Source organism: Sphaerodactylus townsendi, linkage group LG11, assembly GCF_021028975.2.
Source record: "Sphaerodactylus townsendi isolate TG3544 linkage group LG11, MPM_Stown_v2.3, whole genome shotgun sequence".
Classification (NCBI taxonomy): domain Eukaryota; kingdom Metazoa; phylum Chordata; class Lepidosauria; order Squamata; family Sphaerodactylidae; genus Sphaerodactylus; species Sphaerodactylus townsendi.
In genome coordinates this window covers 16,019,312-16,034,876 of record NC_059435.1, presented here as the reverse complement: position 1 = coordinate 16,034,876, position 15,565 = coordinate 16,019,312, and the positions used below count along the sequence as shown (strand labels likewise).

The window sequence follows — 15,565 nt, the reverse complement described above, 5'->3', positions numbered from 1 at the left end:
AAAGCCAGATTTACCTGCCCACAGAACACAGAGGGCACTGGAGTCAGATGCTGAAAACAATGAAAGTAAAACCTGGTATTCTCACTCCGGGTGTTTATTTTAATGTGGAGGCTATTCTGGAGTTGGCGTTGTTAAGATACACATGGGAATCTGTCTTACATTGAATCAGACCATTGGTCCATCTGTAACCCAGAAGGCTCAAATGTATATAAACCTTGACCAAGGAGCATGTATGTGTGTGTGTGTGTGTGTGTGTGTATGTATGTGTGTGTATGTATACACACACACATATACATACACATACATACATACATATACCGTGTTTCCCCGAATATAAGACAGTGTCTTATATAAAATTTTGCTCCCAAAGATGCGCTATGTCTTATTTTCAGGGGATGTCTTATTTTTTCTGTGCTCTGTTCGTCGGGCATGCTTCCAAACAAAAACTTTGCTATGTCTTACTTTCGGGGGATGCCTTATATTTTGCACTTCAGCAAAACCTCTACTATGTCTTATTTTTTGGGGATGTCTTATATTCGGGGAAACAGGGTGTGTGTATAGATATATATATATATGTATGTATGTATGTATGTATGTATGTATGTATGTATGTATGTATGTATGTATATGTGTATATATATATGTATGTATGTATATATGTATATATATATGTATATATGTATATATGTATATGTATATGTATATATATATGTATATGTATGTGTATGTATATGTGTGTATACACACACACACACACACACACACACACACACACACACACACACACACACACACACACACACACACACACACACTTGTGACTAGGGCAAATGTTGTTGGTATCCTATTGCCTGATATATACCAGGGTCCATGATCTGCTCTAACATCTCATAAGTGTGTGCAGATTCTTAGAATAATCAGACCTTCATTTAAAATTAAGGATTAGTTAAGAAAAAGAATAGCAAAGGGAATTAGCCACTTGAATACAGAGTTTTTAAAAAATGCACATGCACGTACTAAAGAGAAATTCTGCAAATTCCAACTTCTGCTAACTCCTAACCTCAACAAATACTATGAAGTTAAAGACTGTCTAAAGAGAACTCTTAGTCCATGCGGAGGCAGGCAATGGCAAACTACCAGTGAATGTCTCTTGCCTTGAAAACTCTATGGAGGTCGCTAGAAGAAGGCTGTGGTTTGTTTGCAATTCCCACCTCAAAGAGAAGTGAAGGTAGAGGAGAAGGAGAGAGAGAAACAAATACTAGCCTGAGCAAGTGACTGAAATCCAGTGAAGGATTTTGGTGAAAGGAGAACATTAGATAGGTGAAAGTAGGGTAGAAGTGGGTATGATCATAACAGGTGGTTTCATTTGGATGGCAGAGCAGATGCAAAGACACACACATCTCCCGTCAAGACAGTTTGTTTGAATCCAGCAGCTGGAGCCCACTGCACCAATAACTGAAACTCAAACCTGAGATTCTTGAAGGTTTGAAGCTAACTTTATGCCCCAAAAGTGTAACTTTATGCCCCGAAAGTGTAAAGTCAGAAAGAGAAATAAGATGACTGTTGTGGGTTTTTCGGCTGTACGGTTGTGGTCTGGCAGTTTTGCTCCTAACATTTCAACTACATCTATGGCTGGCATCTTCATAGGCATGTCACAGAGAGTCGTGTTTCGTGGGGAGACCAGACCACAACCACACAGCCCAGAAAACCTACAAAGGCTAGTTGATTTTGGCCATGACAGCCTTTGATAATATACAGAAATAAAACACTTCTCAAAGCAGATTAGATTGAAGCGAAAACAGAGGCTTACGGCCTACAGGGGCATAGGCTAACCCATGTCCCAGGTGCGTGCCTTTTGGTCAGGGGGAGTGCCCCTCTGCATAATCAAAAGGTGTGCGCCCCAGGCACATGCCACTGAGCCCCGCCCCCGCCCCGTCTCCCTGCAGGCTGGCCCTGCCCCACCGAGCCCCACCCCCCTTCAGACTGGCTTTTGCCCTCGGAGACTGTGGGCGGGGCTGCATGGAGACCATGGGTGGACCCACCCCCGATCCCTGCCCTGGGCACCTGGAGAAGTGGTTGTCTCTGGGCGCCCTTGCCTCCTGACACGCCTCTAAGTGAAAAGTCTCAAACCTTATTGGTTGATCAGTAAGGCAACAAGGAAGGGGAAGTTGAGGTCTCAGGCTGAAGTCTTTCATATCACTGACTGCCTTGTCTTTAAACTAGAGATGCTGGGGAGTGAGCCTGTGACCTTCTCCATGCAAAACAGAGGTTCTTCCACCAAGCCCCAGCCTCTCCCTAAAGGGCTCTGTAGAAGATCAGTAAGGAAAGACAGTTTTGCCAACTCCTAGCGATCATCCCTTGTGCTGTGACACAATAGAAATGGATTTTAGGGTGTACAAATGATAACATCAAGGCTATAACAAGCCCCTAGCACCCTCTGTGAATTATGAGTGTGTTACATAACGGGTTGGAGCAGCCTCAATAGCATGTCAGTTCAGTTAATGCAGAAAGCATTACCTGTAAGTGCCAACTCTGATAGATATATTACTATGAAAGGCATCAGAAGGTGGTGAATATGAAAGCCAGTGTCCTAGAGCTGCAGTCTGCTCAAAATTCCTGCATATAAGCTGCAGGGCTCAAGACTTGCTTCATCTCAGACATCTCACAGAGCTGAACAATGTGTGAGTTCGACGCAACCAGTTTTCAATCTGGAAAATCCTCTTTGTCTTGGCGGCAGAGTGAGAAGAGCAGGTCCCGCTTTTTCCATCCAACTCCTTGGCTTCTCTATGTGCTCAACACTCTCTCACCTGCCACAATACAGAATGTCCTGCTTGCACTAGCAGTGAGAGGCAAACATGGGGATGGGATGGGGAAGTTTGTGGGTAGGAAAACCTTCATCACATTTTTGTTTACAATTGCAGTTAAAGAGGCAGAAGGGCAGTCTCATTTCTAATCCAGTATCAGAATAAGATGCAAAATAAGATTTGCATCTCTATGGTGTGCGGAAGTAGGCTTGGTCAATACCCTAGAAATTTGGTAAAATTTGGATTTAGATTTATTCGGGCATAAAATTATTTGTATGTCCGGATGAGACAAATAGCATATTCAAATATACCCAAATATTCAGGTATACTTGAAAAAAATTTGGGTCCGTCTGATTTTTTGGGGGTATTTTTGGTGTTTTTTCATGTTTCAGCCTGCAGGGGGGTACATTTTTAATGCTAGCGGAACCTTAGGATGATACCCTGAAATTTTGGTGCTGCTAGCTTTAAAAATGAGCCCCCTGCAGGCTGAAATGTGAAAAAACACCAAAAAACACACCAAAAGCCCGAATACCTTGCATTAGGATTTGTTCATATTCGGGCAGGACATATTCGGCTGATTTTGGTCCAAATATGCCCAAATTTGCCCAGATTCGGGCCAAATGGATTTGTTGCACCCGAATCTCCAAGCCCATGTGAAAGAGCCTGCATGGGACATCTCCTGCCTCTGACCCACTGGTTGCCCCTCTGTTATGATTGTTCCTTGCACTGGAGGTCCTGCTAAGCCTTGCTAAGAAGAGGTGGACACCAAGTCACTCTTTCCCCCTGCCCCTAGCTACCACATCAAAGGGATGCCATGCAACAAGCCTGTTAAGCATGCTCAGATGTTTTTGCTCAGATGTTTTGCTCAGATGTTTCCTTTTAAATGTATGAAGCAGCAGTTCTCCTACACATCTGCGATATTCCTGAGTTTGCAGAAGTGAATATTTGTCTGTGAGCGATTCCCTTTCATTGCCCTGCTCGAACTCTCATGTTTGTTAATATGGATGAGAAGCTGGGATCCCGCAAGGAATTGCAGGAGGAATCTATTTTGAACCCTCCTCCTCCTCTCAGTAGAGTCCTATGCAGACATCATATCCACATACACAATCACTATGTGGGGAGGGAGAGCATGCACTAGCCCGGTCCCCTGCTACAGAAAGTACCTGACACTGAGCCACACTCCAAAATGATGGTGTGTGTGTGTGTGTTTGTGTGTATGGATGGAAACATCCAATTTCTGGTTGCTCATGCAGAATCCTCAGCTATTGCATGGATATGGGGGGGGAGTCACATGTACTTATCTCCTTTCCCATGCAAAAAGTGCTCACACAAATGGGATATCTGCATAGGGCTCAGGCTTGGGCAGGATATTTGCCTTCTCCCCTTTTACCTTGTTTTTTCATTTACCTTTCACTGAGTCTCAACTGTGCTCAACTTTCCTTGTTCTTTTATTGATTTATTTACTTCATTTGCACCCCATCTTTCTCCCCAATGGGGGCCCAAGGTAGCTTTCATATTTCACCTATCCTCCATTTTATCCTCACAACAACCCTGTGAGGTGGGTTAGTCTGAGGGTGTGTGAGAAATTGCAGGGGGAGGGGGTCCATCATCTAGTCAAGATCCACCCACTCTGGGGGGAGGGGGAGACATCTGTTTAGGGCCAATCCTCCCTGGGGGGAGGGGAGGGGTGGGTTCCTACCCACCCTAAGGAAAGAGAGGCAGAGGGAAGGGGCCCATCATCCCGTTGCGTCCCACCCACCCTGGGGGAGAGAGGGTAGAGAAAGGAAAGGGGGAAGGAGCCCATCATCTGGCCATGGCCCACCCACTCTGGGGGGGAGGGGAGGGGGGAGGGGAACAATGGGAAGTCTTAGCCCACATCCCCTCTCCCAGTCTTTCTCTCAGTCATTCTCTGAATTTACAGGGGAATGCACGGGCTGCTTCTGTCTCTCCCTGCTTCTCCTTTAACTCTCAGCTGCTCTGAGGATTCCAGGCTCCTGAAGTACACTCAGTTCTCCTCAAGCCAGTATTTGTGCACACTCTTATTATTTTGGTATATTTATACAGCATATTTGTCTATCTATGGGGACTCCTGTCTCCTCAAAAGAACATGAAACCTACTATCTTCTCCATAGGCAGAGACACATCGGGGGGAAATGGCGCCTTGGGACAACACCTGCTCTAGCCGCCCCCCGGCCTTGCGTCGCCCCATGCTTGGGAGCAGGGCTTGGGGCGGAGCTTGGGGGTGGCTTGGACAGGCACTGCAGAAGTAGGCTGTCTCCTGGGCTGGCCTGCTGCCGCAGTGCCCATCCAAGCTGCTCCCTCAAGCTGCAGCCCCTTGCCTCCCTGCAGGCCGCCTCCTGCTCTCCCCAGGCCCATAGAACAAAGGGGGGGGGGTCCAAATGACTCCCAGGTCTGTGCGGGGAAGGAAGAGGATGAGGATGATTTTGGGTCCCTCTCACAGTGCGCTCAGGGTCATTTGATCCCCCTGTTCCTGTGGGTGGTACGTCGCTGTCCGTAGGAGATTGGGTTTTGCTGCTTCTGTGAACAGCAGGAGAGGAGCTGTCTTTATTTTTAGGTTCACTGCACAAACATGCTGTAAGTCTACGTATTTTGGAAGGTGGGAAGGAACCAAATGGGGAATAATTCTGGCAAGATCGTTTCTTGGTGATAATACAATCTGCTGTATTGGGATACCTGACTGCTTTCCGAGCCCATTTATAGACTGAACATTGTGATGGTTTACAACATGCTTCAACAATGCTAAATAAATAAATGAACAAACAAATATTTATTAATTACAGCTCTTTCAGTCATCTCAGTGAATGATTCCAGCACTGAAGACTTCCATACGATTGCCTTCTAAGAGACTACAATTCCAGAATTCACTTTTTTTGTTTCTTGCATTCACAATGGAAAGGCTCTAGGATTTAGCCTGACATTTAGATAAATGGCACTATAATACACAAATGTTACTCGGGGAGATTTTCGACTTTTCTTTTGTATGACGGAAAGGGGACTCTCGATGTCTGAATGGGATGATCGACTGTGGAAATTGCAGAAAAGGCAGATGAGATGGAGCATCAAAGATGATGAAGGCAGCTTTTTATCTCAGGAGAGGAGTAAATGCTTCCTGCATTTCAGGTGTTTTTTTAAAAAAAGTGGATGGGTACTAAATGATTGCTTTCTTTTCCATTTGCAAATAATAGTCACATTTTTAAACCACTGGGCTCAGATTTGGCATCTATGCCAGTGTCTTGTGATTTGTTTTGTCTCACCTTGAATCAGATTCTGATGAATTGTAGCATAGACTTGACACCGCCTGTTGCCGGCAGCCAGACAGAATGCTTTCCTATCTGATGCATTTCGCTCGAGCTGACAATTATTTCCCATAACGTAGCCCCAACCTTTAGTTCGATCCAGAACCTTTTCTCGTGAACCTCATTGTAAGAACCGGAGAAGAGGTTGAAACTTGAATCCACCCATCTAAATTGAACTTTTTCTTTTAAAAATGCTTTTAAAAAACTTGACGTTTCTCCCTCAGGGGAACCCAAGGTTGCTTATCCCATCATTCTCTCTTCTTCCACTCTACTCTCACAACAACAACCTGGCGAGGGAGGCTGGGCTGAGAGATTCTGCTGGGTCCAAGGTCACCCCGCAAATGTCCATGACACAGTTGGGGTTTCGGACTTAGTCGTTCCAGGTCCTAATCCAAATTCCTAACCAGTGAGTACACCATGCCAGCTCCCAAGCAAACAACTGCAAACAAATATTTTGTTTCATTTCCAAAACAAAGCTATACTTTTCAAAGTCAAAAAAGGGAGGGAAGTCATATTCTATTCTATCTCCTGCAGCACAGTCCAGTTTACAATTTAGAAAGAAACATTGTTTCTCTATCTAATAATTGGCTGCAAACCTGCTAACAGCTGCCACCATGGCGAACATCAGTTTCCAATTACCCAATGCCCACCTGAAATTGAGACACAAACAGCTGCACCTCCAAAAGTAGAGGAGAGAGAGAGAGAGAGAGAGAGAGAGAGAGAAAGGGGGAAAAGAAAGAATTGTTGGGCACAAAGTTGACAGACAAGTGAAAAAGGAGGAGATGCCCCTTTCTCAGACATTCGAAAATATTCTACAGAAAAGGAGGAGCTGTGCCAGCATTATTTCTCAACAGAACCACATACACAAAGAGGGGAGACAAAAGACTCTAGAAGATAAAACTGGGCTGTTACTTAGATTCACGCAGCAACCTTCTTGACACTATAAGGATTTCTCTGAAGACCAGTCCAAAAGTATTAACGAGAAATGATGTCTACGTATCAACCATCTAGGAGTGTAACTATTCTGCAGACTTGCAGCATATAACAAAAACAAAACATAACAAAAACAAAACATATAAAGAACTCCTAAGGAATATTACAGACAGATTTTCTGAAGCATAAGCTTTTGTCAGAAGCATAAAATTGACTCTCTGCAGAATATACATGGGCAGAGAAAAAGAAAACAATTGTGAATTGTGGGTTCTCTTATTTCTATGCACAGTTCACAAACCACGGTTTGGCCAAGCCATCAGACCACTGTTTGAGAGCGGGTCCCAAACCAGAATTTCCAACAGCAGTCGGTTTGTAAGCCAGAGTTTGGGGGAAAAACATTGTTTTCCATTATATGTCATCCATTAAATCATGCCTTAAGATGTCACTGGGCTCTTGGAGACTTTCTGACCGTAGAGATGGAAGTCTAGAATAAGCACAAAAAGAAAATAAAAACCACTAGGGCAGTTCCCAAAACACCTCCATCTTGGCAACCGACTTTTCTCCCTCCACATCTCTACTGCTGCTTTTGTCTTAAAGCAAACTAGTCAACTGGAAATCAAGTAAGTGATTTGTTACAGAACATACGTTTCATCCATCAATGTTTATCCACTCCCCCCACATTGATCAAGGGATGCTATTACATGGGAGGGCACAGCTAAGGTGAAAGGGCAACAATGAGAAGTTTTGGACAGTATCCAAGTGATGAGAGATGATCAAGGAAGTAAGAGCACTAACCTTGGTTTGGAAGTAAGAGCACTGCCCTTGGGGCAGAAAACCATGGTTTGGAATCCAAACTTTGGTGAGCACAAACCATGGTTTGTCAATAAGCCGCATAAATGCTAATAAATGCTTAGGCCAGGAAGGAAAAAAATGTGCATATCAAAATGGCATATTTCAAGTTGTGTATCAAGCTAACCCTATGTCTGAGATGTCCTCTAGAACTCAGAATATTGCAGTCCAAGCTGGCAGACATGGTTTGCTGCGGTCATTAGTGAGATCACTTCTGAAAGTTCAGAACAACAAAGAGTCACATTTCAAAAACGAGGCAATTTTCTCATCACAAGAGAGGGATCCTGATATCTAACAAAAGGATACAATTTTTTTTAAAAAAGCACTGAGAGTTTCCTACAGCTGCTTAATTATTTTAATTAGACTGTTAATCTTAAAATAATCTGCCTTTTATTAGCACCTGAATATTAACTTCGTTTGTTTTTATCACATAAAACACTTCTTAAAAACTTTGATTTCGCCCTCCATCTCAGCTCTGACTAAAAGTATGTTTTCCCTAGCATGGCATCATGTGCTCACTAATTGTTGTGCCGTGAACTCTGCTGGAGATACAAACACACGTACACTTGTTTAAAAGGCACTGTTTAATGGGGCTAATTGTTAACCTCTATCAGCGTTACACCGTTTTATGTTAGCTGTTGTTCTGCTGCAAACCATAATGTATGCTCACCTTACATTCTATTTGGATTAATGTGGCTCAGTTCTAATGCTGCTGTTTAAATACTGAAACAAAGTCCCTTTTTTGATGTCCCTTGATGTTCCTTGCCTTAAAAGCTTCTCAGCTCTCTTTATAGCCCTCCTCATACTCTTCATTCCTCTGACACTGACAGTGTTGTCCTAAGCAGAGGTATACCTTTCGACACCCATATAAGTCAGTGGACTAAAAAAGGTAAACCCTGCTTAGGTTTACATTGAATTGTCAAACCTCATTCTCTTGCATTCTTCGTCTCTTTTTATTTTAAAATAAAACACTATGCTGCCAGCAGACCAGTGGATAGTTTTGCGTATCAAGGGAGGACTGACCATTTAACTTACCGGGAACGGTTGTGGTTGGTCACAACTCGGGAGGGCCCCAAGTTGTCAGGAAGAAGCAGAGCCAAGCCCCACAGCTCTATCATTTCCACATGCTTTGCTCTGCTCAAGCTTTTGGAATCACTGTTACCTCAGCAGTTACCTACTCCAGTAGTGGGGTTCCAGGGTCCCCCTGCCCATCAGTCAGGGATATGGGGTTAGGTCTGTCAGGTCCAAGTTGGGAAATTCCTGGAGATTTGCGGCTAGAGTCTGGGAAGGACCGGGAGCTCAGTGGGGTACAATGCCACACAGTACAACAGAGGTGTCCCAACTCTGGCACTTCAGATGTTCGTGGACTACAATTCCCATCAGCCCCTGCTGACACGGTCAATTGCCCATGCCAGCAGGGGCTGATGGGAATTGTAGTCCATGAATATCTGAAGAACCCTGCAGTACAGCCTCCAAAACTTCCACTTTCTCCATGGGAACTGATCTCTGTAAACTGTTAATTCTGGGGGATCCTAGAGGTTGGCATGTCTATCTTGTGCCACCACCTCTGGCACTGCCAGGCCCAACCAAGTCTGGCTTGTCCTTGGCCACTTCAGCCTCCCAGTTCACCAGCAGTGGCGTAGGAGGTTAAGAGCTCGTGTATCTAATCTGGAGGAACCAGGTTTGATTCCCAGCTCTGCCGCCTGAGCTGTGGAGGCTTATCTGGGGAATTCAGATTAGCCTGTACGCTCCCACACACGCCAGTTGGGTGACCTTGGGTTGGTCACAGCTTTTCGGAGCTCTCTCAGCCCCACCCACCTCACAGGGTGTTTGTTGTGAGGGGGGGGGAAGGGCAAGGAGATTGTAAGCCCCTTTGAGTCTCCTACAGAAGAGAAAGGGGGGATATAAATCCAAACTCTTCTTCTTCTTAGCCTGGAATATGTCACTTGTGAACATGACTAATGTGAACTAGAATGTAGACGACCGTTGTGCCAGCTTGCGCAAAACTAGCGAAACAGGACGTGTATAGCACGTTTCTTATTTTGAAAAATTCAGAATGAAGGTAGCTTCCCTCAATCCTCTTCCAAGGATTTCACCGCCAGTCTCTCCTTTGTACTCTGTACTATGAACTCATAAAACACTCCCATTATTGGTGCAATATTCAGTGCGCCCTATGGAAACAGACGGCAAATTAAAAGGCAGACATGAAGTATTAAAAAAAAAAGGGAGGATGCCAAAGCGCCATTGAATTGACTTTGGACTTAATCATGTTGTTGAGAAACAAGACCATCACTACTGCGGTGATGAGGAAAAGGAATGGGGCAGGCTGTCATTAGACGGATAAAGATGAATGTGTCTTTGACATGGCAGATGGTAAAGGGAATGATTGACACGCGGAGGTGAAATTATAATTGAGCGACCACAGACTATTTCAAAACTGGCAGCTTGGACTGAATACAGAAGCAAATCAGCCTCTGTAGAAAGCTTTAACGCCAAGCCAGCATTCAGAGCTGGGTTTTAAAAAATTCGGTCTTCGTGTTTTGCTACAAGATGGTTTTTAAAACACCACTGATAGTCGGGGCAAATTGGATTTGAAGAGCCAATTATGCACAATGAGTTTGCTGTGCGATGGGGGTGAATGTCCATCATGGCAAGATTTCTTGTAAGGACCTGTTTCCTGGAGCTCCGCTTTCACTCTCCAGTCTCTCCAGGGAAAGTGACACCACTTTTGGCGTGACTTTTAATTTGCTTCCCCGCCAGAGCGGGCTGAATTGCCAGTGAGCACAGCTTTGCCCTGAACATCTTCCCTCCATTCACAGCCAGACTTCCAACTCCCTCAGGCTGCTTTGTACACCTTCCCCTTTGCCCCCCCTCCTTTCTGCTTCTCTAAGTGCTTATATCAAAAGATTGCTATCTCAATATAATAACAAAAGGGAGGGCAAGGAACAGTACAAGCAGGATGTCCTTTTTGGCTCCGCCTACCTTCCCCTGCTCTGCTTCCACTCTCCCTAATGATTGGAGGGCTTTTAAAACTATATTTCAGACAAGACTCTGTTTTACAACAAACTTCACTCTTCTCTTCTCCTGTGGCAGAGACAAGGAGAAAGAGAGTGAGTGTGAAGGGTAGAATATCAGCTCTAATGTTGAGTCTTCCAGGTATGATGAGATCTGTGCCTTGAAGGCTGTTGATGGGTGGATTGACGAGAACTGGGAGAACCAGAGACCTAGCAGATCAGCATGAGGCTGAGGCTGCAACACCAGAGGTTTTTTAAATGGTACACAGCAGTGCGGAGTACCAGCACCTTTTATCAGGGCGCTCCCAAATCCTGGGTCTTATGGGCCAGCGCAGTGAGCCAGATGTGTTGGGGCAGACACACACAAAGCCACCAAAGCAGGTGCACAGGGATGCAGGTGCACAAAGCTGGGCACCCTACATGGTGAGCTGCCACAGGTGGCAGACATGGACCAGGTGCAGTTAAGCCCAGGTGAACCCTGAGTGCCTTTTTCTTAAGAGAGGCAGCAGCAATATCTCACTTTTGCTACCTAAAGAGCTCTCCAAAACGTTCCTGTGGGCTAGAGGACTTTCAACTGCACTGGTTTTGTTCAAAACAGGAATTCACCATTATAAAATTCCCAAGGCAGTTTATAACAAACATCGTTCAACAATACTTCAGTAAAAATATTATATAACACCCCCCCCCAAAAGACAAAACAGAAGCAAATAAAGTTCTTATAAGCCAGCAGCAACTAATTAAACACAATTCTCAAACCATACAACAGAAAAAAAGAACTCCAGGCCCCACCTGTAGGTGGGCAACACTAGAAGCAACCAAACAATTTAAGGGTGAGGGGAGATCAACAGAGCCACTATGAGGATGGCAACCATTTTACCTGGGATTTAAAGGTGAATAATGTTGGTGCCATACGATCTGCTGAGGAATGCAAATTCCGCAGCTGAACGGCCACCACAGAAAAGGCCCTGTTTTTGGCTGCCACCAACCGTATCCCAGAAGGCACGCACAGTCTTTGAAGAGAATCTGAACTGTTAGGTAGGTTTGCCTGGGAGTTGGCTCTTTCCTGGATCAGACTTTAAAGCGCTAAAAAGTTTGAACCAGACTGACAAGCCAATGACTTTTTAAAAACTGGATGTCAACACTAACGTAACAGGCTCGAATAAGGATAGTTTCCTGCGAGTAAGCCCAACTGAATAACATGGGGCTCAGTTCTGAGTAGACCTGTTTAAGATGGATCCCACAGAGTTTCTAATTACCCAAGTAAATCACCTGAGAATATAGTTTTCAAGACAGCATTAAAGTTAACCTTCGGTGGATACATCTCTCTGTCGAGCTAGGATAGTAAATCAATTCAGTTTTTCATTACCTTCAAAGCTACTTGCCTATTTTCAAATGTAGCTTTTTAGAGCAGAGCATCTAAATAAGCTTAATTTTAAAAGTACCTAAGAAAGTTGGAAGATGACATTGGAAATTTTTTTACTGAAGAATGCATTTTTACTCTGAAGTGTAAAATCTGTAATGTGGGGTTTTCTCCCATAATCCTCCCCTGTGACTTCCATTAAATTTTCCCGGTACACAAATAAAAGAAGGAATTTTGTTTTTTAAACATCACCCTTGAAAATTCTCAGTAGACCCAGAAGGAAAAAAAAATGAACAGTTAAGCATTCTACTAACTATAATGACTATTCCTTTGTGAATGCTTAAGTAAACTTACACAGCATAGAAGAAATGCAAGTAAACAGCTTGATGCTTTTGCAAAAGACAAAACTCTTTCTGGGGCTCTTGAACAGAAGAATCAAAATACTGTTTGTGGGTAAACTGAAGAGAAAGGGAATCCTGATAATAAATGGGAAAGCAATATTTAATTGTTAAAAGTGTCCCGTTTTATGTGTCATTTGAAGCAACAATATCATTTTATTGCTTTAAGACAGTGATGGCGAACCTTTTTGAGACCGAGTGCCCAAATTGCAACCCAAACCCCACTTATTTATCGCAAAGTGCCAACCCGGCAATTTAACCTGAATGCTGAGGTTTTAGTTTAGAAAAAAACCGTTGGCTCCCTCTTCCTCAGCCCCACCTGCTCGAGCAGGGGCCAGCCTGCTGTAGCCTCCAGCAAGTCCCGCGCACACTGTTCTGTGCCTCTCTAGCATCTCTGCCTCCTCTGCCCCCGCCCTTGGGCAGCAGCCACCTGGAGCACAGGCACCAGGCCCGCCAGGCCCTGCTCACCGTGGTGTGCGCACATCGTGCTCAGTGGCCCAGGCCAGCCTAGATGTGTGTATGTGGGGGGTTATTTTCCGCCCCCCACATGATGAACTCTGTGTGCGCATGCCCACAGAGAGGGCTCCAAGTGCCATCTCTGGCACCCATGCCATAGGTTTGCCATCACTGCTTTAAGAGAATGTTCTACTCAATCATGTCTTTTCAAAACAGTGTATTTTAAAATGTATCAAGCACTTTTTTCTTGAAAAACCTTGACTAAATTAAAAAAAACACACCAGATTCACAAGAATAATGGTTTTTTGTGTTCTTGAGGGCAACATCTGTCTAAGTAGCTTCTGGCAGGAGGGGCACCTGCAGATATGAATTGTTATTTTACTACTCAAGTAGAGTCATTGTCAGTTTTCTTCCAATCCTTCCATATTTTCATTTGCAAGAGATTCTGGTTTCGAGGGTGGGTTCTTTTGTATTATTGTGAGGATTTCAGTAAAGACACTGTGCTTCAAAGGACTGAAAATACGGCCAGCGAGGTGAATCAACCAGCTTTTCAGATGATAATAAAGGGAGGAAGGATCCCTTAAGATATGCCAAACTCCAGGTGGGAGCTGAGCATCCCTCTGAATTACAATTCTATCTAGCAGAATTAAGCAGTGCACACAGCAATGCACATAGGTGACAAAGCACTAGCAGACAGAGAAGGGCAAGACCAGGGAGCATACCAGACCAGGGGGCATACCAGGGGGGCATACATTGAAAAAGCTGGGGGGAAGAATTAGGACTAATAAAAGGAAACACTTCTTCACGCAACGTGTGGTCGGTGTTTGGAATATGCTGCCACAGGAGGTGGTGATGGCCACTCACCTGGATAGCTTTAAAAAGGGCTTGGACAGATTTATGGAGGAGAAGTCGATCTATGGCTACCAATCTGGATCCTCCTTGACCTGAGATTGCAAATGCCTGAGCAGACCAGGTGCTCAGGAGCAGCAGCAGCAGCAGCAGAAGGCCATTGCTTTCACCTCCTGCACGTGAGCTCCCAAAGGCACCTGGTGGGCCACTGCGAGTAGCAGACAGCTGGACTAGATGGACTCTGGTCTGATCCAGCAGGCTTGTTCTTATGTTCTTAAGAGTATGGACCTCAGAGGGGTGCATGCTTAAGGAGTCAGCAGCAGTGGGTCCTGCGAAGAGCCCTGGCAGCTGCCCCATCTCCAAGTATGCTGAAGCCACCCACCCCCACAACTGCCTACCTTTGCATCCTTCCCCTGTTCACTGGCTTGCCAGTCCTCCCAGTGCTTTTCTGTTCCTCCCAGTAGTGTTGGGTGGTGGGTGTGGTCAAGTGCTTTGCTGCATGAATACCTGTATCTTCCCCCAGCCCCACTGAGCAGTGTGCATGACAAAGAAGCCTGGCTGGCAAAAAGGCTCGTAAGCAAGCAGGTGGGCAGCAGGTAGGGTTGCCAGCTCAAGAGTGGAAAATACCTGGAGATTTTGGGGGTGGAGCAGGGTTGGGGGATGGGAGGGTACTTCACAGAGTCTACCTTCCAAAGTGGGCATTTTCTCCGTGTAAACTGATCTCAGGTGGCCATTTTCCCCAGGTGTACTTGCATTCAGAGCTGTTGTAATCCAGAGGAAGTTCAGCCACCACCTGGAGGTTGGCAAACCTAGCAGCAGAGGAGGTGAGTGTGCAGGGGTGGTGGCAGCTGGCCCTGGGCTTTGGTAGCTGCCCCACATGAGGATATGATGATGCCAATTCTGTCTCATAGCTTCAGGATATGATATACGAAGCAGAGGGACTCCTGTTGTTAGGGATTCACTTTCGACTGTGCACGCTTAAAATTACAGTAAAATTACAGAATGAGCAAAATATATACCACAAAGACAGATTCATGGCATAGATGAGGAGGAGGAGGAGGAGGAGGAGGAGGAGGAGGAGAAGAAGAAGAAGAGGAGGAGGAGGAGGAGGAGGAGGAGGAGTAGTTTGGATTTATATCCCCCCTTTCTCTCCTGCAGGAGACTCAAAGGGGCTGACAATCTCCTTGCCCTTCCCCCCTCACAACAAACACCCTGTGAGGTGGGTGGGGCTGAGAGAACTCTGAAGAACTGTGACTAGCCCAAGGTCACCCAGCTGGCGTGTGTGGGAGTGTACAGGCTAATCTGAATTCCCCAGATAAGCCTCCACAGAAGAAGAAGAACAGTTAGATTTTATACCTCACTTTTGTCAACTGTAAAAAGTGGCTTACAAACTCTTTTCCTTCCTCTCGCCACAAGCAGGTGGGGCGGATAAAGTTCTGAGAGGACTGTGAGTGGCCCAAGATCACCCAGCAGGCTTCATGTGTAGGAGTGGGGAAACAAACCCAGTTCTCCAGATTAGTGTCCACCACTCTTAACCACTACACCACGATGGCTTGGCAGCCTACAGCAAGTGTTGGCTGTGATG

At 45.2% G+C, this 15,565-nt stretch overlaps 1 protein-coding gene across 1 annotated transcript in view; it reads right to left on the bottom strand.

Annotated features, from left to right (window-relative positions):
- Positions 1-15,565, bottom strand: part of CNTNAP2 (contactin associated protein 2) — a 1,428,778-nt gene that overhangs the window by 395,927 nt on the left and 1,017,286 nt on the right. The window lies entirely within an intron of this gene.